General features: G+C 37.9%; 1 protein-coding gene and 1 pseudogene across 1 annotated transcript in view; one reads left to right on the top strand and one right to left on the bottom strand.

The window, feature by feature from the left end:
• Positions 1-26,779, top strand: part of HS6ST3 (heparan sulfate 6-O-sulfotransferase 3) — a 642,672-nt gene that overhangs the window by 548,630 nt on the left and 67,263 nt on the right. The gene's annotated exons all lie outside the window — the stretch shown is intronic.
• Positions 15,505-15,594, bottom strand: LOC118009712 (annotated as a pseudogene).

Raw genomic sequence — 26,779 nt, 5'->3', positions numbered from 1 at the left:
AAACAGAATGAAACAAACAAGCCAACCGAAATTGTAAGTCAGGCCCTAGGAAAACTCTTGGCCAGTGATGGGCTCTAGGCATCCTTCTGCCACCTTTCCCTAATCTCAGGAAATAGCTCCTTCTACCCCATTGCTCAGGCCAGAAGTTCAGAAGACACCTGTGATTGGCTTCCTCTTTCACGTCCATATCCCCAAATAGCAAGCCTTGTTGCCATTTCTCAAGAATACCTCCGTTCCACCCACTGCCACCTCAGTACCTTGCCCCAGGGTCCCTGCAATGGACTATGACTCCCTGTTTCAACTGAGCCCTCTTCCAGTTCACTGCCTACAAAACCATCAGATTTAACCTCTTCAAGTGCAAATCAGATCTTGCCACTCCGTTGCTGGCACCTTGCAGGGACGTCTCTCTGATTAGATATAAAATCCAGCCCCTTTGCTTACTCATGATCTGGCCTCTGCCCTCAGACCACATGCTCCACGTGGACAGGGACCAGTCTGTCATTGCAACCAGGCAGTCTCGAACACACAGTAGGCCCTCACAAATACTTGCTGGGTGAAGGAAATACCCTGCACTATTGCGGCAAGGGAAAAGAAACACTTTTCTCCTAGCTTGGTCACAGACTCTCTTCTTATGTCAGTGTTCTAAAATAGATTGCTCAAAGATGTTTAGCTGTGACCAATGGTAAAACTATGATTGCTCCTATATTGTCCCCACCTCTGTTACCCAGACACTGACATTTAATAATCATTGAGTATTCAAGAATGCAGTTCTTATAGATTAAAGCAACTATTTGTTAAAGAGGAGGGGACTGAAATTAAAATGGAGAACCTTTTGATGAACATTATATTCAAATCATTAGAATTTCATATAGATGTAATTGCTCCCTCAGAAATAGATTATATATACACAGCATTTTAAATGACATTTTTACATTGTTAAAGCACAGTTGATTATAAATTATGAGTATTTTAAGCCAGGCATGTTTCCTCTCCATCAATCAGTGTTATCACGGCCATCTTTTTAATAAGATTATTTGCTAATGCAAAACTAAAATGAGCAATGCCTGAAGCACCATTAAGGCAGAGAATGATCAAGTGACAGCAGCCTCCCTCACCCCCGCCCCCCAACCACCATTTGATTCTTTCCAGGACATGGTGTCTGGAGAAATTTGTTTTCCTTCATTCACACACCCCAGTGTAGCTTCTGCTAATGGGTATTTTTTTTTTCAGATGAGGAGTCATGAGTGCCTCTAAGCTTTGAGGTGCTAATCATTAGCAGTTAAGAAGCATCTCAGAGAGCAGACTCTGGCATTCTCCCCAAAAGCTGAAGGTTGAGATGCTGCGGGGCTATTTTGGATACTGGATTTTGATATTTATACTCATTCAAACCAATAACATAATATACTAAGTTGACAAAGAAAGTAAAGTCATCAGGCTTTCCACTGTGCAGTGGAGTAGACTGCTCAGCCAAAAAGTTCTATTGTGTGACTTTACCTGCACAATTTTTTTGAAGAGCCTAGGATGATGTATGATGAGCAAAAAATAAAGGAATGCACAAAATCTCTAAAGGCAAAATTATTTTTATTTAAAAAACCTGAGAAGGGCTGATGTCTTCTGTGTGTTGGGGATGGAATGGGCACATGGGAAGGGAACAAGCAAGTTCAGAAATGCTGAGACTTATATTAAAAGTTATCAGAAAAGCAATATGTTGATCACTCGCATCACAGGAGTTACCTATACTTATTGTTGATTAAGTAATTCTTATTCATGAAAAGCACTCACTATGAAAGAAGCATCAACATATATGAAAGGGACACCTGGATGGCTCAGTCGGTTGAGCATCTGACTCCATCTCAGCTCAGTCCTTGATCTCAGAGTTGTGTGTTCAAGCCCCACGTTGGACTCCACGCTGGGTATAGGGCCTACTCAAGGGGAAAAAAATCATATATGAGGAAGAATATTGAACACAAAATGTGAAAACTTACCCAAGACGAAGAAAGGATATTGGGTCAGAACACAGAGTGTGGAATTCTGAAAAATAAATAAATAAATAAATAAATAAATAAATAAATAAATAAAAAGAGCCAAGAACTACATCCCTGGCATTTAAGAATGGGCCCAGTCTCTCCAGACTTCCAAGATCTCTGTGCTAAATTAATGGAACCTGTGCTCTCTCCTCCCATATGCCAAGTGATTAAAAAATAAGTAAAAGCAGTAAAAGATGTGAGGTAAGACTAAATATAGCTATCGTATAATTAAGTGTAAACTGGTTAAACTCATCTAAGAGGAAGACTCTCAGATACACAACACAAAACCCATTTACATTCTGTATGAAAGGAAGACTCCAAAAACCAAGTGATGGACAAAGGAAGGAAGTCACAGGAGACGCAAAGACGTCCCAGGCAGATGCAGACAAAAATAAAGATTGGCCACTATGTTGACCAGATGAATTTGAATCCAGAGTAAATCTAGACAGAGAATGGTACTTTATAAAGATACAGAGTATAGCTCACAACAGAGTTCTCCCACTGTGGAGACCTAATCAACAAATAATACTGATTGAGATCCTTATGGAAATCATCACAAAAATAAATTTTATAAAAATCATCACTATAAAAGAAATATAAGGCAAAATTGGAGAATTTAAGTTATTTATTAAGGTTATTAATAGACCAAATGGGCAAAAAAATAATTAAGGGTACAGAAAACCTAACTAAGAATAAGATGGATTTCATTTATATAACTATATCAGACCTGCTATCCTGAAGACAGAGAATACCTTTTTTTTTTTCAGGTATTCAAGAAATATTTGCAAAAAATAACATATTGGCCATCAATAAAACTTCAGCAAATTCACCAAAGCTGGAATAGGACCAAAAACATTCTTTGATCAAATGTAATAAAATGAGAAATTTCAAAATATAGCTATTTTAAAAAAACATAGCCACATGGAGATTTTAAAATTTTTCTCCTAAACTGTTTTTGAGACAATAAGAAAATCAAAATGCAAACTGTAATATGTCTAGGAGAGCTTGATGAAAGTGTGATATGCCAGAATGTCTAGCATGCATCTAGTCATGCTCAAAGAAAATCACAACACTAAATAATTCACTAGTTAATAGGAAAAAAATGTAAACCTCTAACTAAGAAAAGCAAAGAGGGGTGCCTGGGTGGCTCAGTCTGTTAGAGTCTGCCTTTAGCTCAGGTCATGATCCCAAGGTCCTGGGATCCGCCCCGTGTTGGGCTCCCTGCTCAGTGGGGAGTCTCCTTGTCCCTCTCTCTCTGCGTCTCCCCCCAGTGGTGCTCTCTCTCTCTCTCTCTCAAAAAAAAAAAAAAAAAGGCAAAGAAATACTTAAAAAGGATAGAGACAGATTTTCATGAATGGGAAAATTGAAAAAGCTAGAACTAATAAATAAGTCTAACAGCTGGTTAACAGAAAAAAAGAAATTATTAGCTGACTTAATCATAGAAAAGAGGGTAAAGCCAAATACAAAAAAAAAAAATTGACAGTGAGTGCCAATGCAGTAGAAATTTAAAAAATCATGTCACTGTTTTGCTCAGCTCTATACAAACAATAAAGAATATGGATGAACAGGTGAATTTGTAGGGAATTACAGAATATATAAAAAATCTATACAGACCAACTTTTCTATAAGAGAGATAATTTCAAAGCGCAATTTTACTGATAGCTTAGATAAGAGAGAAGTCCAATGCTGTTCAGACTGCTTCAGAGTATAGAAGAAAGGACGACACTTTCTGTGTTATTTTAGTCATACCGTCATCTCTGGAGGAGAATCTGTTTCTTTGCCTTTCCGGTTTCTCCAGGCCTTCATTTTTGGCTGGTGACCCCCTTCTGTCTTCAAAGCCAGCAACTCTACCCCTCTGCCCTCTGTTTTTCTGACATCTCTTCACATCCCCTTTTCTGATCTCCTGCCTCCCTCCTTCGGTTATAAGGACTCCTGTGATTACATGGGGCCCACCTGCATAATCCAGGATACACTCCCCCTTTTAAGATCCTTAAGTTAATCACCCCGTCCTCCTTGCCGTGTAAGGTAGTAATCACATGATCTATGGATTAGGATATGGGCATCTTTGGGAAAGCCACTATTCTGCCTCCCACACCATATTGGCAAAGGTTAGCATATTTAATAATGTCATATATTGGATGAAGGTGGTCAACAGGCATTCTCAGACAATGCTGGGGGTTGGTAAAACCTTTATGCACAGCCATTTGGATTATTCATAAGATTATAATTGCACTTCTAAGAATTTCTCTTTCCAATTCTCCTAGACAAGGTATAGATGATTATATATCCAAGGATACTCACTGCAGCATTTTTGTAACATTATGGAATTGAAAATAAATCATCACCAAAAAAGGACTGGTTAAATATGCTATGGTACACTGATAAAATGGAATATACTGCAGCCTTTTGTGAAAGACACTTTTCTCTTTGTACTGAAATGGGAAAAAAATTGCCAAGAGGCTGATCATATGTCATTGTTTATAAGAGGCCCATTGTTTATGAGGTAATTTTTGGGGGGCTCCCCCCAAAATTTTTTTGGTTTTTTTTGTTTACATTTTGAAATCAGGATGTGTCTTTCAAATAATGACCTGTCACTTTTAAATGGTAGAATATGTTTTTTCCTTCATAGGAGTGAAATAATGATGTGTTTTCTGGTTAGTGAGAACTTAAATATGATGGAATACTGTAGTTAAGTGGGAAAAAGGTTCAAATTAGCATGTAACTGTATCATATGTGCAACAAAATAATTATGTGTAACACACATACAGTTTCCCTCTTTATTAGATTGTTACCGTCGGCATTCAAAAAAGCTTTTTATTTCTCCTATTAAAAAAAACCCCAAATCTCCTTTTGATCACATTTTCTCTGTCTAGTTAATACCTCTTTTCTTGACTTTCTTTCACAGCAAAACTCCTCAAGAGATTTAATCTATACTCATTTTCTCCAGTTTCTCTTTGGCTTCTTACTCCTTAAATCCATTCTGATTCGTTTTTGTCCCACTAAAACTTCTCGTCAGTATTACCACTGACCTTGATCTTGATAAATCATTCAGCAGCATTAGACACAAATTGTCGTGCCTCCTCCTTGAAATATTTTTCTTCCCTTGGATTCCAGGACACCTCACACTAGTTTTCCTCATCCCCACTGCAGTCCCTCCTAGGTCTTTTTGCTTTTTCCTCATGGTTTTCACCACTGTGACAAGACTGACAGGACCCCAGGGCTCCGTCCTTGTTCCCTGTCTCTTCTCCATCTGAGTTCACTCTTGTGGGGTCTCTTCTAAACTCAGAGCTTCGAATAGCATCTATTTGCCTTTGACTCTCAAATTTTTATGTCCTGCTCACATTTATTCCCTGATTTCATACCATGTATCCAACTGTCACTTAGCATATCTAATTTTGGTGTCTAATGGGCATCTCAAGCTTAGGATATCTAAGACTGAGCCTCCCAAAGTTCCCCCCAAACCTGTTTCTTCTTCAGTCTTCCTATCTCAGGTGTGACAGTTCTGATCTTTCAGTTGGCTGGCTAAAGTCCTTAGAGTCCCTTGCAGCCCACATTCAAGTCTTAGTCTATTTTTGTTGCCTCTGCCCTCAAAGTATGTCCAGAGTCTGGCCAGTTTCTGGTTCCCTCTACTGCTGCCATCTTGGTCCAAGTCACTGGTCAGTCTTTGGCCTGTGTTACTGCACTGTCCTGCTTAGTGTTCTACCAGCTCTTGCTTCTCTTCAGGCTGCCCTCTACAAGATATCCAGACATCCCGCCAAAATGGAATTCAGACGGTGCTACTTCTTTTTTTTTTTTTTTTAAAGATTTTATTTATTTATATGACAGAGAGAGACAGCGAGAACAGGAACACAAGCAGGGGGAGTGGGAGAGGGAGAAGCAGGCCTCCCGCTGAGCAGGGAGCCCGATGTGGGGCTCGGTCCCAGGACCCTGGGATCATGACCTGAGCCGAAGGCAGACGCTTAACGACTGAGCCACCCAGGCGCCCAGATGGTGCTACTTCTTGCTCAAAATCCTCCAATGCTCTATTTCCTTCAGAGCAAAAGCCAGTCTTATTATAGTGACAAATCATAGGCTGATTTGGTCCGTTATGGACCTGGACTTCATTTCCCACTATTTGCTCCCAAACTCGCTCTTCCTGGATGCTCTTCCCTGGTATCCACAGAACTTACTACCTCTCCTCCTCCAAGTCTGCTCAAATGTCACTTTGTCTCTGAAGTTTTTTTCTGACCACTCTTAAATTTTGCCACCTATTTCTACACCTTCCAAAGATTCCCTACCACCATTCCTTGTTTGGATTTTCTCCATAATACTTACCGTCTTCTACTAGACTACAAAATTAGCATATTTATCTTATCTATTGCCTGTCTCCCCACCCTAGAACGTAGACTACTTGAAGGAAAGGAATATTGACTTATTTGCTCACTGATGTATATACACCATATTCAGTGCTTGACACATATTGAATGCTAAATACATATTTGTTGAAAGGGTTATTAATTCCTCATATGGGCACAGCATACTTCTAGAAGGATACACAAGTGAATGAGGACAGAGGCTTCTCTATAGAGGGGAAGTGGATTTCTGGGGGACAAATAGGGAAGGGGAAACATTTATTATTCTACACATTTTGATCTTTTAATTTTATGCTATTTATATATTTAAAACAATAAAATAGATCATTTACAAACAATGAAAAAAATATTAGGTAAAGGCTTTGTCTCAGCTGGGAGTTGGGGCACAGTAACAGATTTTGAACCGAGAATGTGAAATAGCCCATACCCATTCGAGGTCACCCAACACTCTTTGCTCTGGACATGTCTCTGTTAATCATATGGTAATTTAATGTAAGTCAGTAAGGAGGAGTGTTGGTGATATTCTCCATCATTAGATCATTCTTTCTCATTCCATTAACTCATTTCAGGGGGGTGGGGAAGGAGTGCTTTTTATTTATTTTTTTATTAAGTTTTTCTTTATTTTAATTCCAGTATAGTTAACATACAGTGTTATATTAGTTTCAAGTGTACAATATATAGTGATTCAGCAATTCTGTGCATTACTCAGTGCTCATCATGACAAATGTACTCTTAATCGGCTTCTCCTATTTCACCCATCCCCCCAATCACCTCCCCTCTGGTAACTGTTCTTCATACTTAGAGTCTCTTTTTGGTTTGTCTCTTTGTTCATTTGTTTTGTTTCTTCCATTCCACATATGAGTGAAATCATATGGTATTTGTCTTTCTCTAACTGACTTATTCTGCTTAGCATTATACTCTCTAGCTCCATCCATATTGTTACAGATGGCAAGATTTCATTCTTTTTTATGGCTGAATAATATTCCATTGTATATACCACTTCTTTATCCATTCATCTGTAGATGGACACTTGGGCTGCTTCCATAATTTGGCTATGATGAGTAAAGCTGCAATAAACACAGGGGTGCATATATCTCTTTGAATTAGTGTTTTCCACTGATAGGTTTTCTTTTTAAGAGAACTTGCAGAAAAGTAGTGTCCAGAGAGACAGGGCTCTTGAGATCAGAGTCAGATTAGCTCTGAGCTGCAACAAGATTCTATCTTTCCCTCCAAGGGGAGACAGAGGCCAGTCTTAGGACAGCAGACAACTAGTTGCTCACAAAGGGGTGACTCAGTGTGTCTGGCAACAAGACGGAGACAGAAACAATACTTGATTAAACAAGTGCCAGATACTAACTAGCATGCTATTGTGGGAAGTTAGAAGTAGCAGTTATGATGTTGCTAAGCAAAGGCACTTTGTTAGCATTAAGCATTTTCCCCTTCAACTGAAATATAAACCCAGAAGGAGAAACAATCCATTCTTTATTATTTTTAAAAGCAGTTTTCTGTCTGGAAAACAATTTACTGCCCACCAGAAATGTGCCTTCTTTTAGAAAAGTGTATAATTGGCTGCCATTTGACATTATGTGGCATTATTAAAGTCTTGAAATTCTCTTAATGTACTTTTTTTTTTCTTGCCACTGAGCAACATTTTCACAATTCCAGATTCCCTTCCTGTCCTACCTGGCATAATCTATTTTGAGAGATTTGCAGCCAGAGATAATTTTGAAAGAGTCAGGTTCTTGGTACAACTTTATAGAATTAAATGAGTCAGACTGATAGAAAGATAAAATGTATTATTACTTTGGATTAATTTTTATTCTGCAAACCACACTTGGAAGGCCTTGTCAACTAACATTGGAACTACTGGTCTATGGAAATGTAGACCCCTACCTGCCCCCTCCCCCCATTCTAGAGCAGCTATCTACCTCACTGTGGCAAACATTTATGGATCACCATTACGTCCAGAATTCACAGGACAGACCAGGCAAGTGTGGTCATGCTTCATCTTCATCTGAAAGAGTGCTGCTCGTTGACAATGCAAATCTCCGGGCTTCCCCCATGACCGTCAACTTCCCCATGATTCTGCGGCTCACTTAGGTTTGAGAACTACCAAGCGAGGGGATGAAAACAAATAGAAGACCATGTCTTTATTTCTTTGAAATGCACAGTGTAGTTAGTGGAAACAAACCCCTTGCATAGAAAGCAGTTCAGTTTTATTCATCAAGCAATATAGAGGCACTCGGCAAAGAATACACTTGAGTACATGGCTGGCTGAATGAACGAATTCAGCACAGACCAAGTATGGGAGCAGAACGGGTATACTTGCTTCTTTCCTATGCTCCTCTGCCTTCTATGTGGTTCTTCGGTTTTGCAAGGTTAGCAAAACATGCCACGTCTCTTTAGGCAAGATTGGGCCTCGCCACCTTTGAAGCTATACCAGCACATGCTGTTAAAAAATACAAAGTGCTTCACTTAGTCTCAGCAGATCCTAGTTACTAGATATGGCTACTAGAGACTAGAAATAGATCGTGTCACGTCCTAACCAGCGGCAGGGGGAGGGGGAGTGGAATTTAAAAATTTGAATTAAAAAATGTGGCCAAAAAGGAGAAAAAAAGTAAAAAGAGGTAAAATCAGAAAAAATAGGAACAACAAAATAAAATGATTAGAAATAATTCCAAATCTGTTAATAATCTCAAAAGGCATAAGAGGGCCAAACGCTCTAGTATAAAGTATGGAGATATTAGTTTGAATAAAAGAAAACCAAAATTCAGCTCTGTTCTCTTTACAAGCAACACACATAAAATGACAGAGCTAAAACATAAGGACAGAGAAAGATTGAAAGTGAAAAGAGGAACAAAGATATACCAGGCAAATGTTAATGATAAATGTACTTGAGGCCATTGCAGTCATATTACTCTGTTCCCTGTAGCTGTAAGATTTCTAGCTCCTGCACATTTTAAAGGAACAAGAACACATAATTAAATACCACGGTTTCAGGTGCACGATAGTTCAGCTGAATATTCAGGTTTGTTTTAAATTCTGAGCTCATTTTTCCCCCTAGAAAATGCCAATTTCTGAGTTTACTTTCATAAGAGTTATATTCCTATGATTAGAGATCTTAATTTCATTTTCTTATTAAAATGCTATAGATGAAGACACATTCTATATGAAACATGTTTTCCATAGGAAATTGCACCCTCTGTCGCTATTGCTCATGAACTTGAGTCGTTGCGAGGCTGTGAGCTAAGTGCCGCAGACATTAACTGATGGGAGGCTAAGGACTGGCAACTTGCCCAGTGGAGTCCAGTTCAGACTGCCAACACTGGGGTGGAGAGAGACTCTTTGCAGGAAATTATGGAGGCTCCCCTCTAACATTTGTGGTATCCTCCAAGCTTTATAGAGAAATGTGGCTGGGTTTTTTTTTTTATTATTTTTTTAAGTGGTAATACCTTTCCACATATGGCTACAGTCATGTGTATGAGAGCTCCAAAGGGACCTCCAGTCTTTCCATGCTTCACTGCCAACCTTGGATTATCAGGTCTGATTTTACTAATCCTGGGGGACATGGTGGGTCTCCTTCCAGTCGAACCAGTGGTTAAATTATGCTGTCTCAAGTCATTGTTTTTTCTGAGTTATTCATCCAGAGTGTCTCAAAAGAAAGTCATTTAATGTGGAAAAAGTGAGTGCAAAAAAAAAAAAAGAGGTTCAAAATTCATGCTTTAAAATTATTGAGGATATTGAACAGTCACTTGGACTGTCCCCGTATTGACTTGCCCCTGCCTCTTCGGCAGTCTTGGCACTGCACGTGTGTATTGGGAGGGAAAGCTTCTGAGGTGACCCAACTTTCCCTGGAGAACACGGCCATTAAACATCCTCTATTCTTCTCTTGTGGGAGTGCTCCATACTGTGAGTAAAATCCCGTAATGACGGTGGAAATCCTGCTTAGAGAATAACTGATCTTTCTATTCTTTTTGAAGTGGGGAAATGGGGGCATGTTTCTTTATAGTTTTTCTGGGGCTCTTAGTCCTTGTACTGTATGAAATAAACCCAAAACACAGCTTGTGGTATTTCCTTTGTTAGTTTGACAATGAAGGTGTTGTGAATCAGGACATTTCAAAACCGCTCTCTGTTGTAATATACATTTGGGGGTAGGGACTAATTTTTGAAGATTTATCAATCTGGTGCTTGAAGAGGCATATCACAGGAAACGTTTTGTACCTTACAACTCTTTCCTGCCTATGATTTATTGGACCATGGCACTATAAATCATGCTTTCTGATTCCCTCTTCTCTTTCTGAAATAAGTGACTCATTCTGTAGGATCAAGCCTGTCCTTTTTTCTTTTTTTTCTTTTTTTTTTTTTCATTTTCACTGAAAACCTTTTCTTATCTGCCCCAACCATGTATATGTCATTTTTCCTGGTAATTCTCCCATGTTCTGGGAATGCCCATTTAAAGAATATTTCTGTAAAAGTCATATATTATCATCTAGGAAATGCAAAAGTAAAAGAATTTAAAATATTTGAGTCCTTAAGAAAATGCATAGGTTTCAGTATATAAGCCACATTATTGCCCATAAACATGGTACAAATGAAATTTTATCTTATTTTGATTTTTCCCCCTCTTTCTGTAAAGACTGTAATTTTCACTGGGCTTGGAAAATATGAATTCAGATTATCAGTCAGATCATAAGCAATGTTTACTTTTTTAAGCCAAACTCCTAGAAAACTGGAAGGAAAATAATCATATTTTTTACAACACTACAGGTAAACAACAAACATATTTAGAAACTAGAAGATTTTAAAGCAAATGACAGGGTAAATCAATAACTCCCCCATGGAGGGAAGAAATGATTTTCTATTCAGGATATCAAACAAAAACTAACGTGATTTTAATGGCTGAAAGAGCAGACTCCCCAATTGCACTTGCATGAGGGGGAGGTTAAGGATTGGCAGTTGCTCATATAAATCAAGTCTGGTAAGAACCGTATGAATAAGTGTTTGACATTTTCAGTTGGAAAGGAGCAGCTTGTCTTCAGTTCTGAGAAGACTTCCCCTTGTGACAATCATTTTTTTCCCTCTTTTGATGAACCAGATTTTTAATACCAGCTTCACATAAGCAAATGCACTGTAGTCCAGAGGGCAGAAGTTTCTGAGATGGCAAGGTAGCCAAGAGGAAAGGGGAAAATGTGACCATATTTGTCCATCAGAACCAAATCTGTTGCCTGTGTTTGCCAGCACATGTTATCTAAGCTCTTTCTACTCACTTGTGCAATGTTTCACAATTCCCAAATCCAAAGAAGCAGGGAGAAAGTGGTGACATATAAATCAGATTGCTTTCTACTTGACGTCAACTTCACAGAGGATTCTATTTTTTTTATAGATCAAATGTCTTAAGTGGAAATTACTCATTGAACAACTACTAACTCAACATTTATTGTTGAAGGCCTACTAAGTGCCCAGAAAATTATGTGATTCGTATCCAAGAGAAGATATGTTGCCTTGTAGTACAAAAGACCACTCAAAACATCTCAGTTCTTCTCCTATCTCTACCACTAGTAATATGACCACTACAGATCACCCAATCTCTTGGCTTTTATGAAAATGAGGAAATTTAAATAAATAGATTCTAATGTACCTTCCAGTTCAAACACGATAGCATCAGTGAACTTAACTGAACCTACATACCAACCTCTAGAAGAGGAAGTAAGAGGAGACCAAAAGGCATAAAGTAAACAAATAAAGTGCAAAACAAGGGGAGTGACAAAACATGCTAGGATTTAAGGCAGTGCCCAACCAAGGTGTAAAAGTGATGACTTCTCATTTGAATAGACATACATGACTCCATGTCCATTTAAAAGAGATGAACCAAATCTCTTTGCGAGCTATGTGTCAGAGTAGAGCGGGGGGACATTTATGCTTTGGCAGTGCACCAAAACTCATGAAAGTAACCTTAACAGGGTCACAGTTTCCTGAGTGAGCTGGCTTTGGCATGCAGGAAGAAGGCAAGACTCTCTCTTTGCGGAGGGCAAAGAATTTCCAGGATGGGCCAATTACACTTAATATTTATTCAGTATCTCAGAACTCATTTTAGTGCATTACATGTGTGAGGTCTCTGGCTCGCCCCTCTCTAGAGGTGGTTTGACATCGCCCCTGAAACGTCCTACTTTGACTCCAGTCATGTTCCCGTAGCCATCTGGCTGCTGGCCATGATGCAGAAGCACATTCCCTCTGGGATTCTGCTTCTACTCGTTTGGCCCTGTTCCTGCTGCCTTGCTTTCATCTGCCCGCTTTTCCGTTGCTGCAGAAAGGCAAGCCCAAGCAATGCGTCATAGCAGCAATTTCTGGGTGAACTGCTCTTCCCCACTGGCCTCAATAATCAGCTCTCGTGAAAAAACAAAGCAGGCATCAGTAGGGAGTCAGTCCCCCAGACTTAGGACTAGACGCAAGAAATGCATTTGACTCTTCGAAGATGCAAAAAATTTCACTTGACAATTATCCAGACCCACTCCCACTTTAAAGAGAGAATGTATTTTCTTGCCAAGACTAAGGGAAAGTAAAGGGACTAATCCAGGCACTTTTATATACTTACGTATCTAATCTTCTTAATAACCTTTAACATTATTTGATATAATTCCAATTTTGCAATGAGGAATTGAAGATTTAAAAGGTTAAGTAACCTGCCTAAGGTCAAAGACTTAATATGTGATAGAATCGGATTAAAACCCTTGAACTAAAAATTCTATTTTTTTTCCACCAGGCTATTGCTTTTTGCAAGTACATAGAATAGCAATTACCTTAGTTCCTCTCAAATTCTAAAGATCAAAGAAAGGATAGTAAAGGAAGGATATAGATACACAAGGAAAGTAGAATGGAGTAACTATATTCGACTAACTAAAGAAAACCATAAGTGCTTCCTCTGTGATATTGGGCTTCTATCTTTTTTGAATATCAAGAATAACAAGATTTTGGCTTCTGTATTAATCTCATATGAAATCATGAGGCATCGCTGTAAATGTTTGGTTCATGAATATGAATGATCATTTTTTATAAAAATATAACATTTAAACACTTGCTCTATAATTAAATGTTATTTTGAAGATTTTCCATTTCCAGGTTAAGATTTCCCCTGAAACTCTAATCTAATTAATGGTGTTCTATCATTTGATTTATAAAGTGAGGGACTCACCTATAAGAGAGTCAGACTTCCGGTCCTGCAAGGTCTAACTTCATTGATAAAAAGCAAACAGCCAGTGAACATCACTGAAGACTGTAAGGTTCTCATGCCACTGATTCTTGCCATGGTACCAATAGATGTTTTTGGCTTTATGTCAGTTGTTTGTCAAGGAATTATAATAATATTTTTCAGAAAGCTTTGCTGTGACTTCCATTATACTGAAAGACTATTTTTTCCCCAACCTCCCTACCATCTGTTTTGATTCTACACTGGAAAATCTCCCTCGTATTCCATCCAGAAGGGCTAAGTGAAATCAATATGGCAACAGCAGATTGCTGATACATTACAGCTTTTAAGTGGGATGTTGTTATGATTAACAGTGGCCCAGCTCTTACCTCTCTATTATCCCAGTGCTATCTCAGAACATTTCGGTAGCTCATCACATTCAATTAATTCTATATGCTTCCTAAACATGAAGCATAAGGCTAAAAGAAATGTGAAGAAAAAAAGATCAATTATATTTAGCTTTCGGCAGGATTGGAATGATATGGTTTTCCCTTTTTGTCTATTTTGGTTAAAGACTGATCAATATATAAGAATACCATGTGTTTTAAAATAGGGGCAATGAAAATCATTAACAAGATCTATTATTTTACATGCCATATGTTTAGCTAGAAATTATATTGAACACTTGAGCTTTTTTCAATATTACTATCCCAAATAAGAAAAAAAAATTTTTAACTTTTGGGGCGCCTGGGTGGCTCAGGCGTTGGGCGTCTGCCTTCAGCTCAGGTCATGATCCCAGGATCCTGGGATCGAGCCCCACATCGGGCTCCCTGCTCAGCGGGAGGCCTGCTTCTCCCTCTCCCACTCCCCCTGCTTGCGTTCCCTCTCTTGCTGTGTCTCTCTGTCAAATAAATAAAATCTTTTAAAAAAATTTTTTTTAACTTTTATAACTCCTAATTATATTATGCAATCTTTCACTGTTGATTTTTCATAATCTAGCCACTAACAAATATGTGTATCTCTGCAATTAAGAGCACTTGGGTTATTAAGGATAGCATTTTATAGGTGCACAGTTCTGGGTAATGACAAGGATCCAAGGGTGTTTGAAGTAGATTGAGAGTCAGGGCCACTGCAGATGCTATAATAAAAAAATAGTGATGCTAGCCTGTTGTGTGAATTCTTCACATACGGAAGTCTCTAAGGAACAGGGTAGATATTGGGAAGATATATTCAGGAGGTATTTGATTACAAGAGTTGGAAATTTTGACTAATGCAAAAAACAAAGTCATTATCTCATATAAATGGGAAGGCTTGAAGCGTATCTCACGTCACACAATGCAGGGCATTTTTCGTGATCCATCCCTCATCGTAGCTTGTCTCTTTCACTCTTATGTTTACTTCATCCTTGTTGTGAACAAGTATTCTCCATATGGCAAGAAAGATGGCCATGAGCATCCCCAGGTTCCAACTGCTTTGTTTAGCAGAGTTTAAAGAAAACTTGTGTCTTACAAAGCCCACATACAACTTCCAGAACAAGATTTCTGTAACCCTGGTTGGATCTTGCATCCTCTCCTGGACCCATCACCAAGGATGGAGGAATGGGGCCCCAACGCTTGTTTGAGTGGGCTTGGGTCAGGGCTGTGCACCCCTGCGATCCCAGGGTGTTATGAAAAGGTGATTCAATTGATACAGAGGAAAAACTTCTGATCCAAGCTAATTAATTAATCATGGCTAATCCTATGTGGGACTAATCAGTCTAACTCATGTACTTATATTTAGCTACCTGGAGCTAATCTAGTTTGCAAATGTCTCATATGCAGTCCTTAGATACTCTTTTGTGTGCCTTCTTTTACATAAATGTTTTGCCTGGTCTCATTCATTATAGTGTCGATTTCCAAGCTTCATTAAGTGACTGTGTCCTTCCTATAGCCTGCCTTATAGTAGAAACTTAAAAATGTTTGCGAAATGTGCAGGGGCCATGCTAATCTTCTCTGTATAATTACGATTTTAGAATATGTGGTAGGAATATAAATTGGTATAGCCACTGTGGAAAACAGTATGGAGAGTCCTCAAAATATTAAAAATAGGAATACCATATGATCCAATCATTCCACTATTGGGTATTTACCCAAAGGAAAAAAACCACTATTTCAAAAAGATATATGCGCCCCTATGCAGCAGTATTTACAATAGTCAAATATGGAAGCAACCTAAGTGTCCATCAAGCGGCAAATGGATAAGGAAGATGTGGTGTGTATAGACACATACATACATACATACATATGTATGAAACAGAATATTACACAGCCATAAAACTAGATGAGATCATGCCATTTGTGACAACATGCATGGACCTAGAGGGTATTATGCTAAGTGAAATATGTCAGATTGAGAAAGACAAATGCCATATGATTTCACTTATAAGTAGAATATAAAAACAAAAAGTGAACAAACAAAAGGCAGGATCAGACCTATAAATACAGAGGACAAACTGATATTTGCCAGAGGGATGGGGGTGAGAGGTTGGACAAAATGGTTGAAGGGGAGTGGGAGATACAGGCTTCCAGTTATGGAATGAACAAGTCAAGGAACTAAAAGACACAGCAGAGGGAATATAGTCAATGATATTTTGGTAGTGATGTATGGGGACAGATGGCAGCCACATTTATGGTGAGCACAGCATAATGCATAAATTTGTTGAATCACTATGTTGTACACCTGAAACTAACATATCATGTGTGTCAACTGGACCCAAATTTTTTTAAAAAGTTTGTGAAATGAATAATAATCATGCTTTTTCTCTTTTGTGGAGCAACCAGTAGAGTTTGATTGGCACTAACTGTTCTGTCACAGTATGAGTTCTTGCCATTTTGTCTTCTTCTGTGTTGGCATTCGGTACTCTCCCTCAAATTCCTGGCCTCTCCCCCTCCCTGCCTCTCCTATTACCTCTTAGTTTAGGAAATAAATAGCCCAGACATTTAAATACTTTAAGCTCCACGGATCTTTGGAATTCCCTCCCGCTGCCCACCTTCTCTCCCTATCTTAGTCTCTTACTGAGATAGAAAATTAATAGTTGATTCCACAGCTGCTTGGGGATTTATTCAAACTAGCATAAAATGAGTAACTGACAAGTGTTTGGTTTTTTCCTAATACCAACTGCATATATGCTCTGTGTTCGATACAAATAAATTAATTCTTTATTTTGCCTTAAATTGGTGATTTCAGTGGAATACTATGCAACTAATTAAATACTATTGTTGAAGATGATAAGAAGTCAAGATATTTTTTCACACGTTAAATGAAAATAAGCGGGGCGCCTGGGTGGCTCAGTTGGTTAAGCGACTGCCTTCAGCTCAGGTCATGATCCCAGAGTCCTGGGATCGAGTCCCACATCGGGCTCCCTGCTCTGCGGGGAGGCTGCTTCTCCCTCTCCCACTCCCCCTGCTTGTGTTCCCTCTCTCACTGTGTCTCTCTCTGTCAAATAAATAAAATCTTTAAAAAAAAAATGAAAATAAGCATAATATATACAGTTTATTAAGTCTTGTCATATATATATAATGATATATAATTACACACACACATATATATACACATATAAATGCATATGTATGTTAACTAATTCGCCAATACACTGCTAGATACTTTGTTAGCATTTTATTTAGGATACTTGCACTTAATTAATAAGTGAGATTAATTTTAGATCATATGTATATGTGTATGTGTGTGTGCATGAGAGCTCTCCTTGTCCAGTTTTGGAGTCAATATTACATAAGCATTGTAGAATGAATGTGAAATCTTCCATCTTTCCTAAACTCTGGAATAGTTTAAGTAAGATAGCTGTTTTGCATTGCCTTGGGTTTTTTGGTATTCATTTGTAAAATTATCTGGGTTGGTAGTCTCAAATTAGGTATAGAGGTTTGCCTAAGTATTAATTTTGTCTATGATCTTTCATCCACTGAACTATTTTAAATCTTTGTTCAATTTTGGTAATTTATATTTTTATTTAAAATTGTCCCTTTCATGTATATTTTAAAATGTACTTGCATAAGGTTGTGCAGAGTCCTCTCTTACAATTTTTTTAAAAAGATTTTTATTTATTTATTTGAGAGAGAGAGAGACAGAGAGACAGAGAGCATGCATGGGGGTGAAGGGCAGAGGGAGAGGGAGAAGCAGACTCTCTGCTGAGCAGGGAGCCCAATGCGGGGCTCGATCCCAGGACCCTGGGATCATGACCTGAGCCGAAGGCAGACGCTTAACTGATTGAGCCACCCAGGCGCCCCTCTTTGCTTCTATAGTAATGCCACGTTTCTATTATTTGTATTTCCCTCTTTTTATCAGATTAGTCAGAATTCTGTATATTTCACACTTGTTTACTTAGCTCTCTTGTCTTTTAGTTTTCTACTTTTATCTTTTGTCTTCTCCATTCTCTTTAGCTTTATGTCACTACATTTATTATTTAACTCATAATAATATCATAATCCAGAGTATAAACTGATAAACTGATTTATCAATTACCCTAATCCACGGGCATAGGGATAAATCAAACTTAAAATTCTTGGCAGTCAGTATACTATTCTATAATGAAATCGAAGAAGATATTTTGTGTAAAAAATTTTTAGTAACTGCAAAATCTCCCACAAGTGTTTTGCCTATAATAAATGCCATGACTTTAACAGGAAGACAGTTGAAATAATCAGAAGTTCTCAATTCCTTCATTTACACATTTAAATTATCCTGGTACCATTAGAGAGACCTTATAGCAGTTACCACACATTTTAAGGCTGGCAGTTGGTAAAAAAAAAAAAAAAAAAAAAGTCACAAAGTGATAGTTACATGGCCCAACTAAAATTACTATCCTTTGAAAGTTGCTGCTATACAATTCTACTTCACTCTGCACAAATCCCGAGGAAAACCAGCAATTATGAGAGATGCTGCATTTTCACTCCTGGAGCCCCCAGTGGCCTAGGACCAGTGGCCTTCACATCGGGTCCAGTCCTAGACCACCACTTCCTTACTGGGTGGCCTTGACAAGCCACAGCCTTGTCTGTCTGTCTTTAATCATGAAGTGAAGACAAAGGCATGGCCACGTACTTCATCCCAATAACTCATTCATGATATCATTACATCAACAGGAGTGTTATTGTTAATGAGATAATGCTTTTAAAATTCTTTGTATGTCTTTGACCAAGCAAAAATAAAAACAAAGAAGAAGCTATTTTTAAAAGAAGAAATGCTCCACTGGCCTTGGACTCAGATCTGAGTCTGACCCCTCTGCTTCCTGTCGAGAGGGCGCAATTAACCATGAAGACATTCAAGGAAGCCTGGAAACTTTGCCTAACAGGGGAGGCCGGCCATGGCATAGTGTACAATGAAGTATCATCTGCGTCCTTTAAAATTTTGTCACCCTGAGTTGAAATGTAGGTGAAGATTTTAAAATATAAGAAAGAAACATGTCAATAGCATTTTCGTGTTAAAGAGAAAAGAGCTTAGTTTTTTTGTGTTTAGAAAAAATTAGAGGCTCATTGAAACACCTTCACACAACACAGAAAAATGTAAAATCAAACCTGCTTTTTCTCACACACAAAATGAAACATAATCTCGCTATGCCCTTTCCAGACATCTGTGATTATGTTGTCTATATTTGAATTAAGGGAATCACACAACTGTTTTGTCCCTCATCATACATTGTGAACATTATCTCAGATTTTTAAATAATCTTTAAAATAAAATGGGTATGGGTGACCTGCTGTTGTGGTTTGAACGGTGCCCCTCTTCCCAAAATATGTCCACTTGGAACCTATGAGTAGGACTTTATTTGGAAAATGGTCTTTGCAGCCATAATTGAGTTACAGATGTTGAGATGACATCATTGTAGACTATGGGCCATGAATCCAGCTTTGTCATTATATGAGAATGGCAGAGGGAATTTAAAAACACAGACAAGAGGGCCAGTGAGAAGAGACAGAGAATGGAAACATGCAGCCACCAGAAGCTGGAAGAGGCAAGGGACAGAGCAGGGCATTTAAGGAATCATAGCTAATGCAACGATTTTTTAAAATTTAAATTCAGTTAGCCAGCAAATAGTACATCATTAGTTTCAGGTGTAAGGCAACGATTTTATTGAATATCGTGTTTAAAAGAACAAAAGCTGATTTCCAGGTTAGAGATACATATTGTATGTATATTGTATACTGTATCCTCCCTCTTTAAGAAGAGTATGTTCTGTGTATCTGCATATAGTACCTATTATATATATATATATATATATATAAAAACAAATATACACACATAATCTAAGGTGTGTATCTATATATAGAATTATTCTGAATTACAGAAATATAGCATCATTTGTGTAACTTGCATATAGAAAAATTTTGAAGCAAATAAGTTAAAAAACAATCATAAGCTGACCAATAAATTTAAGGGCAAGATTATTACCAGTACCGTTAAGCTACTTGAGTGGTCTTCCTGCTCCCACATAACCCCGAAATGTAGCTACTCTCTGACTTTTTAAAATCATTTCTTGTTTTTAAAAGTTCTAAAAAATGTATGTTCTCCTAAATACTGTATTGTTTTTCTTTTGAGTTTATATAATGGTATTATACTCAGTGTAGTCATTTTAGAGATGCTTTAATGAACATTTCTAAGAGTTATCCACATGTTACCTTCATTTGTGCATGTATTTTTTCTGGATGGACTTTGGAGCTATTTGAAGCATTTTGCTAATAGTTGTTGTTTACAACATGCTTGTGCATGTACCATTGTATATAAGGACTTGCAGATTCTCAGGGTGCGCCCATGTTTGGGGTACCCGGTAATGTCAAATTGCTTTCCAGTGGGTTGACAGCAATTAACCCTTCCTCGGGCAGTGTAGGGAACTTTCCTGTTGTTCCACACACTCTCCAAAACTTGATAGCGTAAGGCTCCTTTATTTTGCCAAACTAGTGAGTATAAAATGGGATCCAGTTATGATCTTATTTTGCATTTCTCTGATTAATAACTGAGTTGAGCATTTTAAATCATTTATGTTCTCCACTATGTGAGATGTTTATTCACATCTTTTGCTCATTTTTCTACTGAATCATTTGTCTTTTTCATATTGACATTTAGGATTTCTGCACATATTTCAGATACCTTATCAATTATATATGTTGTAAATATCTTTTCCTCCTTTGTAGCTTATCTTTCACCATCTTTAGAATATCTCTTAATGATACAAGTTCTTAATGGAATGTTATTAAATTTTTCTATTAATTTTTGTTTATTTGTTTGTGCCTTTTAAAAATGCTTTCCCACCCACAGTGGGACAAAGATATTTTCCTGTATTTTCTACTAAAAGCTTTAAAAGGTTTACTTTTTATACTTAAACCATGTAGAATTGATTTTTGTGAAGGGGGTGAGAGGTAGTGTTCAAATTTCATTTCTTGGGGCTCCTGGGGGGCTCAGTCGTTTAAGCGTCTGCCTTCAGCTCAGCTCATGATCCCCGGGTCTCAGGGTCAAGTCCCGTGTCGGGCCCCCTGCTCAGGGGAGAGTCTGCTTATCCCTCTGCCCTTCACCCCGCTTGTGCTCTCTCTCTCTCTCTCAAATAATAAAAATCTTTAAAAAATAAAAAAGCAAATTTCATTTCTTTCCTCATGTCACCAGCCAATTGTCCCAGAGCATCTTCTTAAAGAGGCATCTCTGTTCTTAGAGATTTGTGTTGCTATCTGTGTCATAAATCATCTATCTGGTCTCTCTATTCAGTTTCACTGGAGTTTGTTTTGTTTTATATATCTCTGTAATTATCCTACAGTGTTTTCATTGCTATTGCCTTCACCTGGTCTTATGGGGCAAGTCTTTCCAACTATTTATCTTTTTCAGTAGTCTGGGTTGCCATTTTGCTTTTTAATGCACATTTAGAATCAACCTAAGTAAGTTGCTTTAAAAAAGAATGGGGTATGGATCTTTAGATAAATTTGGAGAGAACTGTATCTTATAATAGTGAGTCTTCCTATCTCTGAACATGTTCTATCTCTTCGTTTAGTTAGGACTTCAGTGTCTTTCAATAAGGTTGTAAAATTGTTCCCATAATGGCCTACATCTTTAGTTAGATTTCTGGATGCTATATATTTCTATTGTTATTTTAAATGATATCTTTTTTTAAAAAATACATTTTCTCAATCGTCACTAATGGCATAGAGGTTAAATATATTGATCTTATTTCTAGACAGACTGCTAACTTAATATCTCTAATTATTTTGGGTTTTTTGTGTGGATCATTATATCATCTGTGATGACACTTTTGTTTTTCCCATTCCAATTCTTGTATTTTAAAATTTGGTTTCCATGTATTACTACATAAACAAGAACCTTGAATACAACTTGCATAGAAGCAGAGAGTGTCCATACTTCTCTTGCTCTTGATTTTAAAGTGATTGCTTCTAACATTTTACTGTTAGGAATGTTTTCGATCTAGATTTTTGGAGCTACTCTTTTTTTTTTTAACTACTTTTAATTAGGTTCAGGGAGTTCCCTTTTATTTCCAGCTTACCAATGATATTTATCATGAGTAACTCAATTTTATCACAGATTTTTCTTCATCTTTTAAGAGAATATATGACTTTTTCTTTCTTTTTTTTTTACTTATTAATGTGGTGAATTGTACTGAAAGACTTCTATCAAAACCACCTTTGCAATTTGGGGAATTTTTAAGTGATGAATGGTATTAAATATTGTCATTGTTTTTTTCATCTATTGAGATGATCATATACTATTTCTCCTTCATTTAAAGAAGATAGTGAATTATATTGATTCATTTTCAAATGGTAAACAAATCTTCCATTCCCTGGTAAACCATATTTGCTCATGATATATTATCTTTTTTTATATATCAGGGATTCACTATCACTTATATGTGAAGTCTAAAACACACAGAACAGCAACAACAAAAACAAACCCATAGAAAAAGATGAGATTGGGGGTTACCAAAGGTTGGGGGATGGAGGAAGGTGGTCAAAAGATACAAACTTCACCTTGTAAGATAACTAAGGGCTAGGAGATGGAATGCATGATGACTGTAGTTAACACTGACAAAGAGCTAAGAGGAAGGTTGTTAAGACGGTAGATCCTAAGAGTTCTCACCCCAAGGAAAAACAATTTTTTTGTTTCTTTTTTATCATATCTGTATGAGAGGCTGGGTGCTAAATAACTAAAATGATAGTGGTGATCATTTCACAATATGTGTGAGTCAAGCTATTTTGCTGTACACCTTGAACTTATACAGTGATGAATGTCAATTGTATCTCAATAAAACTGGAAGAAAATGAAGTCTGTATATATGTAGTGCATATATATGTAAACTAATGAGATTGAAGTCACATTGCTTGCAATTTCAATGCATAGATAGTTAGGTATATGCCGTCAAATGAGAGTGGAGGAGGTGTTAAAATTGTTCTAAATATTGACAGTGGTGAGGACGCAAATTCTAAACTTTCACATTGGATTTGCTCAACACAGAGAGGGAGGGTGGTGTTTGCCCTCATGCCCATCTCTCTCCTAGGTGATGTCTGTGGATTTCCAGCTGGAGCCTTACTCTCTCTGCTTCAGGTTGTCCTTGCCACGCTGTGAATAAAACTAACAAAAGATTATTCACTGGCTCAGCGGCCTCACCCAAGACTGCTTCCTTTTGGGAGAATAAGGTATATTTATTTGAAGGCCAACCTGTGCTTTAAAAACTCAAATCACTGACTCTAAATAATTAACGCTTACTAAATCTGTCCTGTGAGAACTGAACATTTTAAGAGGCTCTGCAAAGCTGACAGGTTGTGTCTTTCTTACATTTCCTTATTCCTTCTGTCATTCTTTCTCCTCTTCCATGGATCTCCTCCACCCGTGGCTTGTGTCCGCCATCTTTCCATTTCCGTCCTTTACATTTCAGAAACAATAAAGTAAAAAAACCAAAACGAACAAACAAAAAGAACCACACCACACAGACACTGGTACTGATGTTTTCTCCCCATTGGGTCTTTGTCCCAGTGACAGTTTAGCTCTTTTTGAGACAAATGACTCACGTGTATGAGACTCTTTGGAAATGAAATGAGTGTGGGTACAAGGCATGAGCAAGGAACACGGAGAAAAAAATGTGGCCTACTAAAAAGTTTCTCAAGCCAGTTAATTTTACAAAGACTAGTTTTAAATTTGACATAAGCGTATATAGAAAATGAGGCCGCATGGTCTAGCGGTTGAGAGACCCAGACCAGCTGTTTTCATTCCCCAGCTTCACCGTGAGGAATGCCAGGGCTGGGACAAGATTCTTCATCTCCTTTGGCATCAGCTTCCTCCTGTATAAGTTGGACATAAGAACAGTACCTACCTCCTAACATTGTTGAGTAAAAACCTTAACATTTGTAAAGTGCTAAGAATAGCGTTAGATATATAGCAAGCACTGTATAGTTTCCTAAATAGATGAAACTAAAAGAGTGGATGGGGAAAAAAAATTGGATAGGAAAGTAACACACAGGTCATATTACAATAATGTGCTTTTGAAAGATAACTACTCTAAAGTAACCTTGAAGTTAGAAAATAAGCACATTTTCTGGCATGCAGAAAAATAGTAGAAGTGAAAGAAATTACAATAACTTGCAATTATACCTCCAGAATCATAATCATTTGAACTTTAATTAGGAAGAGTTCAGGTTATTCTTAATTCAACGTTTACTCACATTTACTTCTTCAGATTCTGCAGACTTCCTCACACAGTCCTGCTCCTTCTTTAAATATTGTAAAGCTTTTTCTCTTGAGTACACGAACAACACTAATTTTAGCTCCAATTGTTATATTTTCAGAGAAGTTAAAAAAAGCATTAAGCCTGAGTGTTTTCAAAGGATGATTCTATAAGAAGACATGAGGCTATGGTTAGAAAGTGATTGGTCTTATTAACTGGGGAGAGAAGTATGGCCTGATAGAAAAGGAAAAAGGGAACAAGCGACGATGATATCTTACACTTTCATCTTACGCTTCCCCAAGCACCTGAAACCAAGTCTCATTACCATTTCTTCAAGCCGACGAAGCAAGTGAGATAGCCAGTTATGTGTGCTTCCCAAGGTCGTATTCCAACTTGCTAACATAGCGATAAAAATCCAATATACTTGATTAGTGTCCGCTGCCCACTCAACCTCCCAGCATCGATTCTGAGCGTGATGTGCAAGGGAGATGGGCAGGATGATCTTCTCGGTCTTTCCAACCTCGCCATCTTACTCAGTGGCTTCCCTTTTGTTCAGCCTTGATTGCATCTCAACAAGCTTTCCTTCACACCATGTCTGTTCAGGCAGAATTCTCTCTGGTTGAGGGGTCAGAATGACGAGTGTGTTCCCTGGCTGGTCTCGGGGGCCACTTTGGTTCTTTGTCACCCTTTGTGCACCTTGTGGGGCAGAATTTAAGTCCTCACAAATGTTTTTGTGTGTTTTAGGTCTTTGTTTCCTTGATCGCCTTCCCTGGGAATGCCTGTCATGTTCGCAGATGGTTTCAGAAGGTCTTGAGGATTTTGTTAATTTTTTTTTCCATTTTTTTTATAATGTTCAGTTAGCCAGCATATAGTACATAGGATTTCGTTAGTTTTGAATGAGTTTTGTCCTTTTTTAATTCGAGTTTTAACCCCTTGGCCAGGACTTTAAACCCAGTTGAAGAGAAAGATCTAGAAAGGGCCTCCGACCTGTCTCCGACAGGTAGCCATATGAGCCTACTGAAATTGAAGTTGGAACTTAAAGTAACCAAAATTTAAAGTTCATCTCTCAGTTGCACTAGCCATATTTCAAACACACAGTAGCCAACGCATTATCTTTCTCAGCTTCCGCCTCAATCTATTCATCTCTAGAGTGGAAAGGCTGCATTAGGTGACTCTAAGAACCCTCCTGCACTAGCATTTAGTAATGTTTCCAGTAGATGACTGTAAGATCCCTCTGGCACTAACATTCTGTGATTTTTTTTTTTCCGGCATTTTTCTTGGGCTTGGCAGTAGTGCCTTGGGTTCCGTGAGCAGTGGCTCGCTCGCTCGCTCTCTTCATCCAGCAAAGTGTACCTTTCTTCTATTCACCTTGTATGTTGGAACCAAAGGCTTGACAAAGAATATGGTAATGTATTCAATAAAGGCTTTGTGTACTAAATATAGCCTCCGAGTTTTAAAGAGCTTTTTTTTTTCTTTTATGAGTGTAGGCAGCTGTTTCACCATGAAACAGGTCTCAGATAGAGAGGAAGACACATTCTATTTTGAGATAAAAGCTTCATCTGAGATGTAGAAGTGACACTGTAATAAATGCTATTATAGTTAATGAAATCAGGGTAGCAACTGATTTTTGTTTGATTTGTATGAGGCAAATTCTTCCAAATTTCCAGGTACACATTCTGAGCATAAGCCAGCAGTAGATCCTATTGTCAATCAGTCAGAACTACAAGTTGGTCTCTGTTCCTTTCCTTTTTTTTTTGGAGCCCAGAGGTTATAAGAAAAATATATGTTAAAATCACAGAGACTAGAATTTTCCTTTCTCTTCCTGCTACCTACATGAAAGGGCAGCAATTAATTATCCAATGGGAAACATTTATCAGCCTCAGTTTACAAACGAAAATCATATAACACAAAAGTTCTGTTTATATCCCTTTGAAAAGTAAATGTGACAATATGGTGTTAATCTAAATCTTTAAAAGGGATTTTTAAAACCTCGAAGACAGCAAATTTCCAGAGTGCTGATTATATGTGCTAATTGTCTTTTGCTTGTTATTTCAGTCCCTTAACTAGGAAGATTCTTAGCATATGTCTATTGCCCCACTACTTTCTTCAGGCGGAAACTCCCTTGGGTAGAGTTGCCTGACAAAATCATTAAGTAGAAGTTTTATGAGCCTAGGTGGGATAACATTTGGAGATGACTGATTACACGATTGCAGCTAATTGTTTGTGGGACTTGGAAAGTCTCTAACATCTTTAAGGGGAATCCTTCCACTTGTAATCCATCAAAAGAATTGCAGCTTTCTCTAAGGATAAGCTTCCTTTGGGGTGTCACTGAGCAATATTTCCAAGGCAAACTTGCACCAGCTTTGGTCTTTTTTTTTTTTTTTCTGATGAAAATAATCACCCCTTTGTCACCAAAATACAATTTATGACCACAAGGCCCTCCCCTGCTAGGATGTTTGCCCTTCGACAAGATTATTTGAGACCTCTTCCAGTTGCATGCCAGAAATTATGTGCT

The sequence above is a fragment of the Mirounga leonina genome, unplaced genomic scaffold, assembly GCF_011800145.1.
Source record: "Mirounga leonina isolate KUSES-001 unplaced genomic scaffold, KU_Mleo_1.0 Mir_127, whole genome shotgun sequence".
Taxonomy (NCBI): domain Eukaryota; kingdom Metazoa; phylum Chordata; class Mammalia; order Carnivora; family Phocidae; genus Mirounga; species Mirounga leonina.
This window is presented reverse-complemented; position numbering and strand designations above follow the sequence as displayed.